Source organism: Wolffia australiana, chromosome 1 (genome assembly GCF_029677425.1).
Source record: "Wolffia australiana isolate 7733 chromosome 1, ASM2967742v1".
Taxonomy (NCBI): Eukaryota; Viridiplantae; Streptophyta; class Magnoliopsida; order Alismatales; family Araceae; genus Wolffia; species Wolffia australiana.
In genome coordinates this window covers 1,780,753-1,797,564 of record NC_135835.1, presented here as the reverse complement: position 1 = coordinate 1,797,564, position 16,812 = coordinate 1,780,753, and the positions used below count along the sequence as shown (strand labels likewise).

General features: G+C 41.3%; 1 pseudogene; it reads right to left on the bottom strand.

The window, feature by feature from the left end:
- Positions 1-13,379: 13,379 nt before the first annotated feature.
- LOC144712917 (pathogenesis-related protein PR-1 type-like) lies at positions 13,380-14,084 on the bottom strand (annotated as a pseudogene).
- Positions 14,085-16,812: the final 2,728 nt, after the last annotated feature.

Sequence of the window (16,812 nt, the reverse complement as noted above, 5' to 3'; positions counted from 1 at the left end):
CCCTCCCCCACGTTTTCTTGATTCCTTCCCCTCACCCCGTTTCTTGATTCTACCACGTCCCACCCAGTTTCTTGAACTTCTTGATCCGTCCCTTCACGTTCTTAAACCCCCCCATCTCGTTCTTGATCCGTCCCTCCACGTTCTTGAACCCTCCCCATCTCGTTCTTGATCCTTCCCATCACGTTCTTGAACCTTCCCATCTTGTTCTTGATCCGTCCCTTCACGTTCTTGAACCCCCCCATCTCGTTCTTGACCCTTCCCATCTTGTTCTTGATCCGTCCCTCCACGTTCTTGAACCCTCCCCATCTCGTTCTTGATCCTTCCCATCTCGTTCTTGATTCGTCCGATCTCTTTCTTGGTCCTTTCCCCATCTCGTTCTTGACCCTTCCCCATTACCATTCTTGAACCCTCAATTCTCCCACACTTCTTTCCTCTCGATTCTTGGGCCCTCGCCCTCGCCTCCCGCTCGACCACCCTTCCACCGTTCATCGCTCGGTGCCCGCGTGAGAAGGTACCCCTCCCGCGCGTTTCTCTGCCCGCCGCTGCAGGCGTCCGCGCACCCTCACCTGCGACCACCGCACGGTGCGTCCGCTCGCCAGTGCGCACGTCGTGCTCCTCGCGCCAGCCCGTGCGCGCGCACCAAAACACCTCCGCGCGTGCCCGTCTGCTGCCACATCCTTTGCCGTGGTCCCAAGGTCGGTTGACTTGATCACCTCCTGCGCTCTTCGGTCTGACGTCCGAGCAATCACACCAGAGTCGTCTACCAACACGTTACCATCTACACCACATCACCTGCCAGAACGAGATTTGACGCCGTGGATTAGCGGGACTTAAGGTTAGTCTCATCTCCCCTCCGTTTACCAGCATTATTATCTTTTCCAGTCTCGTCTTCCGCTATCGCGTCCTCTGCCATTATTTTCATTACAATTCATGGATAGGATAGCCACTATCGTCGAGTGTAGGAATTCTTTGAGGTTGACGGATATTCTTTGGCCTAGACGCTGAACACTCCAGGGCCGTCATACGCCCCTCATTGTCTAGACGTCTAGTTGATTTCGCGGGTCATTTGGGAGTTTGATCTAGGGATCATTCTTCTCTCGTTGACCGGCACGGCCGACACCGTTATCCGCCGATTCCCACTACTGCTCATCCGCTATTTTCCCGTGCATTGAATTACATCTCACGTCATCGCATCATAATTCTTGTGACGTAATATGAGCCGCTCGATCCCGGACGACATCGTATTACATCACGCATGTCGCTTGGACAATGTGAGCGAACGTCTCTTGGGCGCGTGACACTTGGGCGATGCGGACATGTGCGATGCTTGGGCGCGCGCTCAGCAGCGTGGATGCAAGACACACCGTGAGTCCTTGGAGGGGAGTCATGCATCTTTGGTCAGCCTACCAAGAGGCTAGCGCAGAGGGCGAGCAAGGGGCTGATCGCCTCGGGTAGCGCTGCCAATGTGCCTTCCAAGATCCTTCCAAGAACCTTCCTAAGAAGGAAATTCTGGAATTGTGTTGCCACTTCAAGAGTCGTTCCTGAAAGGGAGTGATGGATGGCAACTTTTCGGGATGGTAGGGGGGGACGCGTTGCAAGGTTGGATGCCATGGAAGAGCTTTCCTTTTGGCCCGCATACTGGGGATGCAACGTTCTTGAAAAATGACCCAAGAATCTGAAGATGTGAAGAGGGGGGGCGTCGTCGACGGCGGTTCTTCCACGGAGTGGTATCGACGCGGTGAAGTTGGCACGTGTAGCGAGGGCCACGATATCATCTTGATCTAGATCTATAAATGCTAACTGCTACTCTCTAGGAGCGAAAACGAGAAATTCTAAAGAAGACTTTTCAATTCTCAAAGACAGCCTATGGCATCCTTGGGCATGCCGTCCCTTTATATAGGGGAGGGAGGATGCCCAAGTGGGCCGACATAGGGGAGAACCATCGTGAGACGATGTTTCCCCTTAAACGTACATCAAATATAACAACAAAAAACAACATACAAGGCCCAAAACATGGTGGCCCATTCGAATAGTTCAGAAAAACCCAAAACACAAGGAAATGAAATGTCATACTTACGAGCGTCAGCTACAACAAGTACTTGAAGCCCAAGGTCACAAACATTGACTCAAGCGGTGCGTCGTGGTTGAAGTCATCCCGTGTTGAGGCTGGCGCGATGGTCCCCCATCATGGAGTCAATATCCCATACTATTGAGAGGAGGTTATCTTATTTTCATGTAATTGTTTGTAAGGTTTCTTATATACTTGTTCCCGGATGTTTCCCAGATGAGAGTGAGTGTAAATCTTTACCACTTCCCATCCCAACACTTGTACAGCTAAAGCAGATAAAAACGGTACTATAGGAGGTAATTCACACTACAAGGGAGTGGTTGGACCGCACTTTCTTAGTTCACAGGCAGGGACAACCTTCATCAGAGATACTAGGATTACCGAAGAGGATCTTCATCAACTTCGAACGGAGCTAGTCCAGCCCATCGACGACGTCATTGGCCATAACTCGGTGGAGTTGAGTTCTTCCCACCTCGGTAGGATGATGGGGGACCATCCCACCGGCCTCGGCACAACATGCCTCAACCATGCCGCGCCGCTTGAGCTGACGTTTGTATTCCCGGCTTCAAGTACCTGGCATAGCCGATGCTCGTAAGTATTAAAATTTATTTCTCTATACTTTTTATTTTTTTCCTGAATGATTCGGATAGGGCCGCCATGTTTGGGCTTTGTCCATTGTTTTTTTCGTCTCCATGTTGATGTATGTTTATGGGGAATCATTGCCTCGCGATGGTTTTCCCCTATGTGGCCCACTTTGGCATCCTCCCTCCCTATATAAAGGGGCGACATGCCCAAGGAGGCCCCAGTTTGTCTTGAAATTTGAAAGTTCTTTTCTTTTGGAGTTCTCATTTTCACTTCTAGAGAGAGTATCAATTATAGATCTAGACCGAGATGATATCGTGGTTCACCTTGCCGCTCAAGCCATCTTCACCACGTTGAGACCACTCTGTGGAAGAACCACCATCGACGACGCTCGATTCTATGTCCCCTCAAGCCCTTGGAGTAGATCAAGAAATGTTTAGTCTTCCCCATTAGCCTGCGAGAGTCACGCCCTGGACCCCTTCCCCCCTTGTCGCTCTCTTGCCAATCCAAGAACACGTTTCCTTGGTACGAGTGTCCTCCAAGAATTTACTTCTTGGAACGGTTGTTCAATCCAAGAAATCACCAAGCACCCTCTTCTTGGAAAGAGCTCCACACAGCCACCCCTGTCCGCATCTGCTGCAAATCGCCTACGCATGCCCGTCTGTCACCGCACGCTCTGCAAGCCTCTTGTGTACATCGTAAGCTTCCCGCACGTACTGAAGGCCGCCCGCCTGCACTCTCCACAACCCACATGAGCGCGCGCTGCATGCCACCGCGCACGCGCTTTAAAGTCACACGCGCGCACCACAAGCCATCCGCACGCGCCCTCCACAAGTCGCCTGTGCACGCGCCGCATGCCACCATGTGCACCACAAGTTGCTCGCGCGCACCGCTAGCTGCCCGCACACGCCGCTGATAACTTGCAAATTATCATGTTTAATTGATGAATATTACATTATATTTATGTGTTTTAATGGCCATATTTGCATGTTATCATATATAAATGGAGATAAATAACTTACACTTTGATTTTACTATTGTTTTAGTATTTTTCACATGGTATTTGACCTCTTTGCATTGAATAAGTATTTTTTACAGGGCTTAGAAATACTTGGCGAAAGGTTTGTGAGGGTTTTACTAATTTTATGGATTTTTCCATATTGTTTTATAATTTTCTGACCAAGATTTAGCCAATAAATGATTTTAAAATTTTAAATAATACATATTTTATTTATTTAGCATTTTATAATATATTTATATTCATATCACGTGGCATCCACGTCATTCGCCCAAAATTTTGGCGAATAAGTGGATGCATATTTTTAAAAAATATTAATGAGAGAAAGCGCATTATTAGCTCATTATGGCATCAGGCATGCGCGATGCCATAATGAGCGAATGATTGTTTAAAAAGACAATGTGACACGGCCGGCGAGGAAAAGGGAAGATTAAATTTTTTAGTTAACTTTTTCATGCAATAAATCCACGCAGAGAATCGATCTCCGCATGCATTTATTAAACAATAATCTACCTCGTACCGACACATGTGCATTTAAAGAAATAATCTACTTTCTTTCTGCACGCGCAATCTATTTGCCAGGTGCCCTAAATGCACGCGGCAGCGAAAAGTGCAGGTACTAAATGCTAAAGAAAAGTACTTTGTCTTTTCTGTTTTTTTTAATACAAGGCGACACGGCACTTTTCTAGCCGTTTACACGCAGCAATCATGTCGCGATCATTGCAACTTGTGAAAATGCACAAACACGTGTCAGGACGATATCCAAGGCTACAAAAATAACGAAAAAGCGGCGTCAGTCAATCAGAAAAAATTGTTTTCTTAAAATAATAAAATGATCCAATGGCTAGACTTAGGCGCCAGTAAATGGTGATATCTTGAGATCTAGCCGTCCAATTGAGCTGAAATTTTGAGGGCATTTTTGTCTTTTCCCCTCTACGACCATACAGTTGGCTTTTTTAAATAGAGGTTGGGAAGAAGGTGAAATTAAATTTTTGAAGCTCTCCCCAAGGATTTGGCCCGGAAGGACACATAAGTTGCTTTGGAAGTCGACATATCTGGATTCATCATTGAAAATTGTAAGTTTCTAATTTGTGTTTTGAACTTCTTAGAGGATTCTAAAATGCCAAGGCATGGGCAAAATGTACATGCCCTTGAAGTTTTTTTGCAATGAAATTAGCATTGTATTTTGATTTTGATTCGAGATCTGGATTTTAATCTTTAGATTTAAATAGATTTGGAACAGTTATGCATTTTTAGATTTTTAAATTTGGGTTGGATTCCACTTTTCTCGAAATTCTTCATTTTCTCTCTCTAGGTTAATTCATCTATTTTCTCTCTCTAGATTTCCAAATTGACTGTTTGGAAATTTAATTCAATACATAAAAAACCTAAATATAAATTTTCATCCAAAAGTTCGTCCATCTTGAAGTCCAATTTCAAAACCCCCTTATTGATTATTAATTCCCAATTTTAATACATAAAAATTGTTTTAAAATTTTATCAGAATTGGGACATTAGTAATCCGAACTAATCTGATCTTATAACAAAAGGTATCCTATATTGAGTGTCTTGACCGAAAGGATTAATATGAAATTAAGTTTCTACTAATATGGAAAGTATTAATAGACTTAAACATAATTTAAGTCTATTAAGTGCACAATTAATTCATTCTTGAATTAAATTATTTAAACTCAGATAAAAATTCTCGCTCAGTGCCTCCGTGTGATTCGACCCATTGCTTGCTCTATACATAATATTTAGTGATTAAGGGTTAGTATAAATTTTATTGCATAAGTGTATAAAAGCCCAAACAATGATGTAATTACACATCATTTTTAGGCTTATCAACCGCCTGCCACCATGCCCGCACATACTGCTAGCTGCCTGCGCGCGTCGCATATCATGCCATTTGCGCACGTGGCCGCCAGCCACTGTGCATGCCACAAACCATCCACGCGCACTGCAAGTCACCTCCGCACGTGTGTGGAAGAAGCCCGCCTGCACATCCACCATAGCACTGCCTGCCATAGCACTACCTGCCGCCCGCCTGCACATCCACCATAGCATTGCCTGCCATAGCACTACCTACCACCCGCTTGCACTCTACGCTCGCCATAGCATTGCCTGCCACGCACTCTGCCCTTGAGTTGCATTCTCATTCCACATTCGCCACATGCCACCAATTCGATCCTTGCACTTTGCTTGTTAAGGTTCCTGCCCATCACAGATCGTGCAAAATTCAGGTTCTATTGTTTCCCCTCTTTCTCAATATTATTACTTTCTCCAGTGCCATCTTTCGGTATATGCTCCTCTGCTGGATTTAAAATGCAAAATATAGGATAGCCACCTTTGTCGAGAGCTAGGACGATCTTTGTAGTTATGATCTGAATTGCCTGATAGAGACAATCGAGGACGGCTTTGGGTACTTGTACCCCTCGTGTCGTAGGTGTTTTAGTGATTTTCACAAGTAATTGGGAGTTTGATCGTCATGACCCCTTCCTGGAATTCTACTGAATTGTCATTCTAAATCAGCAATCTATCTCTACTTCTCGTCGAGAGTTATTTCTAAACAACCATTCATATCATCAAGTGCATTGTTCTTTTTTCCCTCTGTTGTAACATGTGTCGTTCGATCCCGGTGTCTACGTGTTACATCATAACAAAAATTTTAAAATACCTATTTCTTATGACAAATATTTTAAAATACCTACAAATTCTAAAAATCCAGTAGGAGAGAAACTTTATTGGGGTACCACAAGATTGCTGAAAGTCTAGTTGTAAATAATATATATGAGGCATAAAGTATATTAAAATTCAAAACTACAAGTTATAAAGTACCATTGATGAGATAAAGCGATCCCAACAGTCTAAGAATATACTAGTGATATATTTCTTCGTATTGCAGGATGGTGCTGGATACTATTCACAACCTCACATATCTCAGATGTCACAAAGTAAGACAAAATCTCTAGTTCATGAGAATCCTGGCATCTTTTTTAATAGTAAAATCTTTTTTTGCAGATTTTAATCCTCCCAAATTTCACTCCAACATTTGACTAAAAAATTTATTCTTGGTCATTTGTCACATTAAAAAATTAATGCTTCGGGAAATATGCAGAATTACCCTAAACATACTTATTGTGAAATTGTAATGGACATGCTCTTTATATTATCTTTTTGTCTCTCTCAGAAACCTTTATCCCTGTTGTTTAGGGAGAACTGCGGCAAATGATATGTAGCAAGCTCTCGTGCAATATGTTTCATCTTGGGGTTTTGACCATGAGCTATAATCATCTCCACACTACATTTAAGGAATACCAATCTCAGGAGAAGTACATTCAGTGATGCAGGACGGCAGTGCATATCCGTGTTGGAGATCATGAAGACAAAAGGTGACGGATTGCTGATGACAAAAACTACACTGAAGATGGCAATGACTCATCACAAATGAGAGGAGGATAGCTTAGCGCAGGAGAAGAAGCGAGGCGACGGTGAAGCTCACAGATTGAAAATGAAGCTCTTCTCTATTCACCCACGCTTACGCCGAGGGAAGGGGCTTTTATAGCCTTCTCCATTGGGAAGTTTGGAATTACAAGAAAAAACCAAAACTTTTGAAAGAAAAGAAAAGGAAATTTAAGGTTTGTTATGTTCTATCCCTTTATGTGGAGGGGGTGCTTGTTAGAGGAGAGTTTTACTCGCCATGGAACTCGACGACGACAGCGGATTAGGACCCTTAATAAGATTAGTTAGTAATGAATTGAAATATTTCTATACTCGTTAGAGGATTAGTTAATAGGGTCAAAATATAGGTTCAAATATAGATTAGGATTAAACATAGATGTTAGGATCAAATATAGATCAGGCAAACATCGTAACGGTCAGGATTAAAACATAAGGTATTATAACGGCTAGGATTAAATCGTAAGAAAGCCGTTATATCGGATGGGTACACGGCACCGATCGACGGCTGTGATTGGTGCACCCATCCTGTTATAACGGCTAGATTTAATCCTCAGCTAACCGTTATATCAGATGGGTCCACGGCACCGATCAACGGCTGTGATCGGTGCACCCATCCTGTTATAACGGTAGGGATTAAAATTGTTGTTTATATCCGTTGTAAAACTGTTACAACGGATATATGAAAACGGAAGTTCTTTATTTAGCTATGTAATACGATATATAAACACAACAAATGTAAGAAGGAAAAGTGCGGAATAACAACGATCTTTAGCTATTCCTGTGTCTCTCTTCTCTCTTCTCTCTTCTCTTCTTTCTCTCGTCCCTTCTCTTCTTCTTCATCTTCATTCCTCTGGAGCAAGACTCGAGGAATGGTGTTCTCCATCAATTTGATGTAGGACGGCAGCGGATAGCCATGGTGGAGACCCGTCAAGATGAAGGTGACAGATTGCAGACGGCAGAAAAGACACTAACAATGGCAATGGCTCACCGCAAATGAGAGGAGGATAGCCTTGCACAGGAGCAGAGGCGCAGCAGCGGCGGCGGTGAAGCTCAATGAGTGAAAATGAAGCTCTTCTCTATTCAAATTTTCACCAGTGCTTACATCGAGGGAGGGGACTTTAATAGCCTTCTCCCTTGGGACGTTTGGAATTACAAGAAAAACCCAAAACTATTGAAAGAAAAGGAATTCTAAGTTATTTTACGTTCTATCTCGTTATGTGGAGGTTGGGGGCGCTTTCCCTGTTGTTCTCCACCATTTAGTATGTAGGAACTATGAGAGCCAACTTAGTTGCAGCTAGAAAATGTCATCCTCAAATGTAGGGCAATCAAGTGCTGGTACGAGGGCCAATCTCAGATGATGATGATTTTATCTCTAGCACAACTACATTACCAAAATTTTCATTCGACTTTTATCTCAGATAATTATATCTATACTAGAATCAAGGGATGCCATGCTTATGATTAGTTTATTTAGTCTCTAGGAATTATGGGGGCCGACTTACTTGCAGCTAGATAGTGACATTATCGAACTCGGAACATTCATAGGTTGGTATGAGGGAAAATCCCAGATGATGACAACTTTGTCGTTTTAGGCTTATTACATGAAAAAAAATCTTAGGCTTAAAGAGGTGATTTCCCACAACTAAGTTCATGACGGCGTGGAACTTTCTCAAGACCAAATAAGGGGAACATGTGAAGGTATTCCTCCAATCACAAACCATGTGCATTTGGGATCACACTCTACTTAGAACCATCAATGAAATGATGGTTTTGATTAGGATGAAAAAGATAGAATATAAAATGGTGTTGAGGTCTCGATAAGTGCAAGTATTTAGACATCGAGACCAGAGGTCCCATAAAAAGATTAATCATAAAATTACAAAGTAATAAATTTAACTACAATGTAGTAATTTGGAAGTCAATCATACTACAGAGATTTCTCTTGGCCTCAATTATAAAAATAAAATTTTCAATGGGTATTTCTCTTATTCACAAATTCAACCTTGCAACACATCTCACTCATCGACAGTGAAAAGGCATTAGTTCCCAGGTAGTGGAGTTTCTCATCATATTAATTACAAATGCATATAACATCATTGATCCTTCTGCCTACACAGCTTCTGATTAGGTGTATAGTTTATATGTTGCCCTTAGTTAATTTATTTTAATCAAATAAACTTACTTGGGATCATTGGTTTTCCGATGTGCCAGTGTTCCTAGACTGTCTTTCTCTATCAAATAAAAGGGATCAACAGTTTAGCATATGTTTTGTCTGATATGTCTCATTTCATCATGGATATCACAATCTCATTAACAACTGGCTGTGTGTGCATTTAGTGCTCTTTGAATTACATGAAGCTTTTTTTTCCATTTACCTGATCTACCACACCTTTCACTCATATGAGTTCTCAATGATTTTGAACTCATTTACCTCTTACGATTTATTTATCATTAAATATCGTGATTATATACTTTCCAAATATTCACTTACTTTTTTGAGGATGGTCTGAACTCATCTAAGTTCGTACTCTTTTAATGAAGCATAGAATCATGATTTTTTAAGTAATGTCACCTGGGTATTTTTTCCAAAACTGACTCATGATAAATATAATCATATGGAAATGATAATTTAAGTGCCAACATAATGAAATTGTATACACAAATTGACAGCAAGGCACTGCTATTTTTTAGTTTGAAGCATGCTATGCATGCTTGGTTTCATAGATTGGCTTATACTCATTCGACTTTTGTATTTTTCAAAATGCATCACTTATTTTATAATACATACTCCACACAGAAACTATATTTTTATTTTTGTTGATGATATGTTGGTCAGAACATGGAGCCCCAGGATAACGGAGCTTATAGAGTCTGTGAAATACATTTTAACTGTAAATTTATTGGCCACTTTCATCATTTCTAGAACATATTACTGGTTCCAAGTTGAAATGATGTTATTGTTTCTCATAAAAGATCCATAGCTTATGTTTTGCTTGACTTAGTGAACAAATAAAGGCCCACATCTTTTCAATGTTTGTAATGCGTACATGTAACAGCTATATTACATAACAGCCGGTCAATCTCAAAATATTACATAGCCTCCTTTGTGTGTGATAATGGTGGCCCACACTACCACACACCATCGCCGGACGTGACACCACTATCGCTGGAGATGTCCCGTGTCATAACACATCACCAGCACTGACTTCGTACCCGGGGTGCGAGCGTCATTTAAATTAAATTTGAATTTTACAGTTATTTAAATTTTCTCTTTCCTCCAAGGCCTATACTTAGGCCAATAATGTACTGAGTTACTTGGTGATTTTTCTTTGGAATTTAACTTTTTTCTTCTTAAGAAAGTTGCCCTAATCTCCTCTCTACCGCTGTCGCCGATGTCGCCGTTGAGAGGTATATTGCCCGTAGCCGCTGTCAGCACGTTTGTCGCCCATCATTGCTGCCACCGCGCGTGGTGCCTGCCCACACACTATGCACCACGCCCATCCGTATGGCCACGACTCTCTGAGCCCTTCCATGCGAACACTCAGTGCCACGCTTGCCCGCATAGACACCGTGTGGCCATCGTGCCGGTCTTGTCTGTGCGGCCACCACGCAGCGCATGACCGCATGGCCACCGCACGCTACCACTGGTGTGCCTATCGTGTACCATCACTACTTGCTTCATAAACGTCATCGCATGCTTCAGAAACATCAATCTGCAACTGCGTGCCCCATCTACCGTTTAGGTTTCAAGGTGCTACCCCGAACCCCACAAGGGGGTGACACCCTGTCAAAGCGCATGTCATTTGCTCCCACCAACGACGCATCAACAATCTTCTACATCGCCTCTTTGCACTACTCTTCTACCAAAGGTCAATTCTTCCTTCTTTGGTGTTGGTATTACCTGTCCAGTATTTCTCGTGTGTTTTTCCACCACTGTTAAACTTAGTTGACTAGGCTTGAATCTTCTCGTGATCAACCCTTCAGGATATTGGATTCGGAGCTTTGATTTCACCGCGTTGGTTGTAAGACAGTCCTCTTGCCCTTGACCGAGGAAAGGGGCTGCACTATCAACATTTTCATCGGATTTAAATGTTCAAAATCGATCGTGTTGCTTTGTGGTCTATTTTATCCATCCCTAGTTGATTTAGCCTTTCCTAGCCATGTCAGTCCTAGTCATTCTGCATCAGATAATGAATGGACCTTAGGGGAGCTTTACATTTAACTGTGTACCTGAAAGCATGCAAAACCCCTTGGATCATTGTTTGATAGAAAGACAACGATCTTTTAGATACTTCAAGGGATACATTAGTCATGGTCTACTTATTCAGAAAAATTATAACCTGAAACTGAGTTTTTAGAGTGATTCATAATGTATACTTTATTGTGTGACAATTTGATGGTGACCTCATTTTTGGAAAGCCCGATGATCCATGCTCACAGAAAACATAGAGAAATTATTCCCAATTTGTCTGATGATGTGTGACAGCAGAGAATTTTGAAAGAAGCGTTCATTTGAATGCATAGTCAGATGACTGATGGTTTGTTCATGTACTTTATGCATTTTATAAAACCCTTTAACTTTAAGTATATGTTGTGACCTCCAAAAGACCATTCACGTTTGAGTCTATAAGCTTATCTATCTGTCAAGATACGGATGCCAATATCCCAATAACCTTTATTGACCAACCGAATTAACTATCAATATTATTCTATAGAGTAATTAATCGCATACATATTTGGCCTAATCAATATAATGGGTTTCCAGCCTTGGGTACCAAAGTACACGTTGCGGTCCAGAAGATACAAATTATTATACTCATGCAACTGTGTTTAGAATCCCTCATCTCCTTAATACACCTAGGATGACTTAAGGTATGGTTAATGCAAAACCCTATTGGATTGTCTGTGTTAGTACTGATGCATTAAGAAATCAACGTGTTTTTGTGTTAGGTAGTTCCTGTTGTTTATTTTATGTTTAAGATGTAAGTTAGAAAAATTATAATACAATACTAGTATTTCCTATTTTGATATTTCTTTTCTGAAATGACTTGGCTCTACCATTTTTATGCCCAGAAAATTCCGAAAATCAGTTTCTTGCTCATGTATAGTCAAACCCACGCTTCTATATAGACAATATAATGTGGTAAGTTAAAATGTTTCATAATATTGTTTGCCAAATCTTAACTAAACGACATTAAGTTAACCTAAATTTTGAATAATTTTCTCTTCTCACTTCATCGTCCAAATGATATTTTGGATATTTAAGGCAAATATCTAAGCTTTTGTGAAAATTAGAGCTTGGATTATGCGTTTGATTGATGCAAGTAATGATTCCAAAATTGGCGCTTGATCTACGTATTATTTTCATGAAAGATGCTGCATGAAAGATGAGCTTCCAACAATAGTTGAGGTTTTGCAGAACATGGAAATTCCTTGGTCAGAGAAATATAAAAATATAAGCGATTGTTAAATTTATTTTTACCAACTATCCTTGACTACAAAGAATGCTATAAGAAAAAATAAAACATACTGTGATATGATTTCCTCTTTCACCCCATTGTATGCAATGATTTAACAAACAGACTAAAATGCAATTTACTTGCTATTATTTCTAGAGTAGATTGTGGGATCCGATGTTCTTGCACTATCAATAACAATGGGAATCAACATAGAAAAGCTCATTATAGAATTTGATATCTTAGTGATTTTCTTGTATAAACTTTCTGATGAAATGTTTACCTATGTTAAGATCCAAGAAGAAAGACGTTTATACAGTCAATTCATAAAAATAAATGATAATTGTTGTACAGTGACTATATAAAAGACTTCCTTTTATTTTTTTTCATTTATGTTTTCTGTTGATGGGGTTCGTTTAGTGTGTAAAAGAACATCACAACTTAAGATTGCCTATGATAACCTATGGGATTAAATTAAAACAAAATTGATTTCATTCAAACGTTATACATAAAACTCTGTTTATAACTGTCCCTTTAAAACTTCTTAATACATCTTTTTAAAAAAATAACAGTCCATCACTTCCCAGAAAAGTCGCAAACATATCTACATTTGAACAGTATACTGCACCAATAGAGAAGACTAATTGGGTGGGTAACAAGAGATAAAAGCTAGGATTATCCGGTTCAGCATATTCAGGAAAAAAATTAGACAGATGAACTGGTTGATTGAAATTAATTATTCGTGCTAATCAAAGCTCGAGCACTTTGACCTTCTGAACACATGACATGTAACTTATTCTGAAATTTAGGTCGCACGATTTATTATTGAACCCATAAGGCTGGGGCTGCTCCTGCAGTTATTTTGCATACGCGACAAACAAGTAACCGAAAATAGGCGCTTAGAAAGGTCGTTGGCCGATGAAGTTGCCGCGGGGACTGTAATTGCAGGTGATAAATATGGCTCCGCTGTTGCACTTGACGCGGGCACAGCCGAGCCTCACAGAGTTACGCCAGACCACCTGTGTGTAGTGACCGCAGACCATTCCCGGTGTGCAGGTATTTGTCGCATAATTGTAGTCCCCGCGTTCGTTCACCCAGGATTGTACTGCCTCTCTGGCCGTCCATTCCTTCCCAGAACCCCAGAAGAGGTTCTCGCCGTAGTTGCTTAAAGTGGAATGGATAAGGCTGCAGTCGACACGTCTCTGGTTAGCGTAGTTCAGGGGTATGCCGCAACCTGTGCATCCCACACCATCGGACCCACCCCTACGGCCGCTCGAGCTGAGTTGTGGACAGCCAAGTAGTCCTGAGGGGTGTTTTTTGCGCTTGGACCGAGCGTGCAGCGGCAAACGCAAGGAGACAAGCGACCAATGCCAGGGGGAGACGAGGAGCTGCCATTTTCTGGCTTGCCTCTAAGAAGAATGCTAGATCTTAACTTTGGGATATCTCTACTCAAGGGGGGAGAGGCTCCTTGATGGTTTTGTGGGCAGCGGAGGGGAAAGTTTTATAATAGTTAACACACGGAATGCGTTGGGGAACCATGTTGCATGGACGTGCTGATAGAATAAAATACGAGTTGTTCTTAGCTGTAAGGGATGATTCGGATTGCTTATTCATTAATATTGGCATGGTGTTGCGAACTAATTTTTTTTTATTGCCGAAGGGTTGAGACCGACCTTTCAACGACCCGATATTCCGCGGAGCAGCCGTTGTCATAATGCATCCGCCAGAAGAAAACTAGTACAGATGGTTTGTGAGGCAAATACGGTATTAGATTTATTATTTTGGGATTTTTTGGATGAATTATTGCTCGGGCTTAATCGACTGAGAGAATCGTCTCATCCACGTTTCATTAAAAGATCGGCTTCTGCGAACGTAGGGCCAGCGCAAAGATAAGTATGAAATTCTTTGATGACGAATAACAGATAAATATTAAGTTCATAGCCGTCTGGGATGATTCAGAATCAAAGAACGTACCGTTTCTTTGGCATGTTGATAAACAAAAAATAAAGGTTTTAACTTTTGACCCGCTGGTAGCGTTGAGCAAACTAATAATGAAGCAGTGTGGCTGACCTCTTGGCTTAGACGAAGTCTTCAGCTCCCTCGAAAAAAGCAACTGACGACTGCAGGAAAGTTCGCGCCGCCTAGCCGATCTAACTGGATGACCTTGTGCTAACTTATTCTTCCTTTAAATCGATTATCCAAAATTACTATTCCAGGAGAATTTGGATAAATCGGAGATGAATAGTGTCTCAGATAGAAATACTTCCTAGCGGTTTTTTTGAACAGCGCGCTCATTTTCTATGCCACTCCACGATAATAATTTGGCATACGATGTCTGATGTATCATCTTAATTTGTGCGCTATGTATATGATACAGCCTTTTGTTCTAATAATGCTTTCGTCACCAAGAATATCTATACGTACATAAGAGGGTATTTGAACTAAAGGGTTCTTTGTGTTGGGCCTTTTCTTAGATTCAAATAATAATTCCACAAAAGACGCAACGCAAGGTACTTCATTTTCTAGAATATCGTTCATTGAGTCTCTACACGTACCGTTATTTCGTGTTCGACACGGGTTTGGGGAAACATGGCTGAATGCTTTGGGGAACCAGGTTGCATGGACCGTGCTGATAGAATAAAATACGAGTTGTTCTTATCCGCAAGGGATGATTCCGATTACCCATTCATTAACATTGGCATGGTTTTCCCACACAAATTTTTTTATCGCTTTATGGTTGAGCCGAAGCTGTCAACAATAGGACATCCCTGGATTAGAATTACACATGAGGTGCCAAAACAATACAGTATGAAATTTAGTCGTTGGGCCCGCTTGGATGAATCATGCCGCCACATTATTAAACTGAGAAAATATTTTGAATCCTTGTGAAACATTGTTTTTTAATTTTTATAATTGAACGCCTCCTACAAATGTTGGCGCAGTGGGAATATTCAAATAAATAGAAGACGCGTAAATAAAGCCAGAAAAAATGTTTTCTAATTGCCAAGTTGCTGAGATCAAGCTTTCAAGAACCAATACTCCACGGAACAACCGTCGTCGGAATGCCTACATAAAAGGTAAACTCGCACGTGAGGTCTGAGAGACTAATACAATATTAGATTTTCTCTCGGGCCTTTTGGATGAATTATTCGAAAGGCCTAGTCAACTGAGAATATCGTCTCATCTTCATTTCATTAAGGGATGCCTGCTCATAATGTAGAGCTACCGTAAATGTGAATATAAAATTTATAAATGACGTCGAAATGGAGGCCGAAATCAATGAATGCACCCACTCTTTTGCAAGTTGATTAACAAAATTAAGCATGTTAATGTTTAAGAAACCAATAATCATGCACTATGGCTGGGCCCTCGACGGCTTGGACGAAGTCTTCATCTCCCTCAAAAAATGCAACTTGCGAGTTCAGGATAGTTCGCGCCGCCCCCCAAAATTATTCTTCTTCTGATTTTTTCTTCGCGCTATTGGTGTAAAGATCGGGTCCTGTCATTCTGTCAAAATAGATTGCGACGAGACTAAACGGTTGTTATTGGGCCATAGTGCAAGATTTCGTGTAGTCTGGACCTAACCCGCTGTTACTGTCAACTCGAGAAACTAGGCCATCAGTCGACGTGATCGTCATGACTTCGGCGATCCTTGTCTTCTGCCAGGCCTGGTTATTCCTTTTGCTTAGACTTTTTGGGTACTGTAATATTTTCTTTGTTGAGATTTTTACACAGCTTTTTGGTATTTTTTTGGGGGGATCTCAGGAAAGTCCGCTGTCAAATGGAATGTTTACTTTTCTCGGATCAATCATCCGTCTCTGTTTTTGTCTGTCTCTCTGTTTCTTTATCATTTACGATCTTTCTTATTCTTCCTCTATCGCGCTCTCTCGCCACATAGTTATGATAGAAACAAAGGTTGCTGCGTGCGGGGACAAAGACGCTGCATCAACGAAGAATACTGGTGGTGAGAAGAATTATCGGAAGGAAATTTGGAACTCATTGAGGATATTTATTCACAGATTAAGGGCGGAAATGTTTCTTGCAGGATTTTCTTATAACTTATATATCTTTCTTATGAAAGAGTTTCTTTCTTTTATACTCACATGCTACCAGAGGACGTAAATAGCTACCCCAAATCGCTTGCATCTTTTTCAAACATGGACCCAGATGGTTCGCTATTATTTAATGGTCGAAACGGCAGTGATACGTTTTTAACCAAACTATGC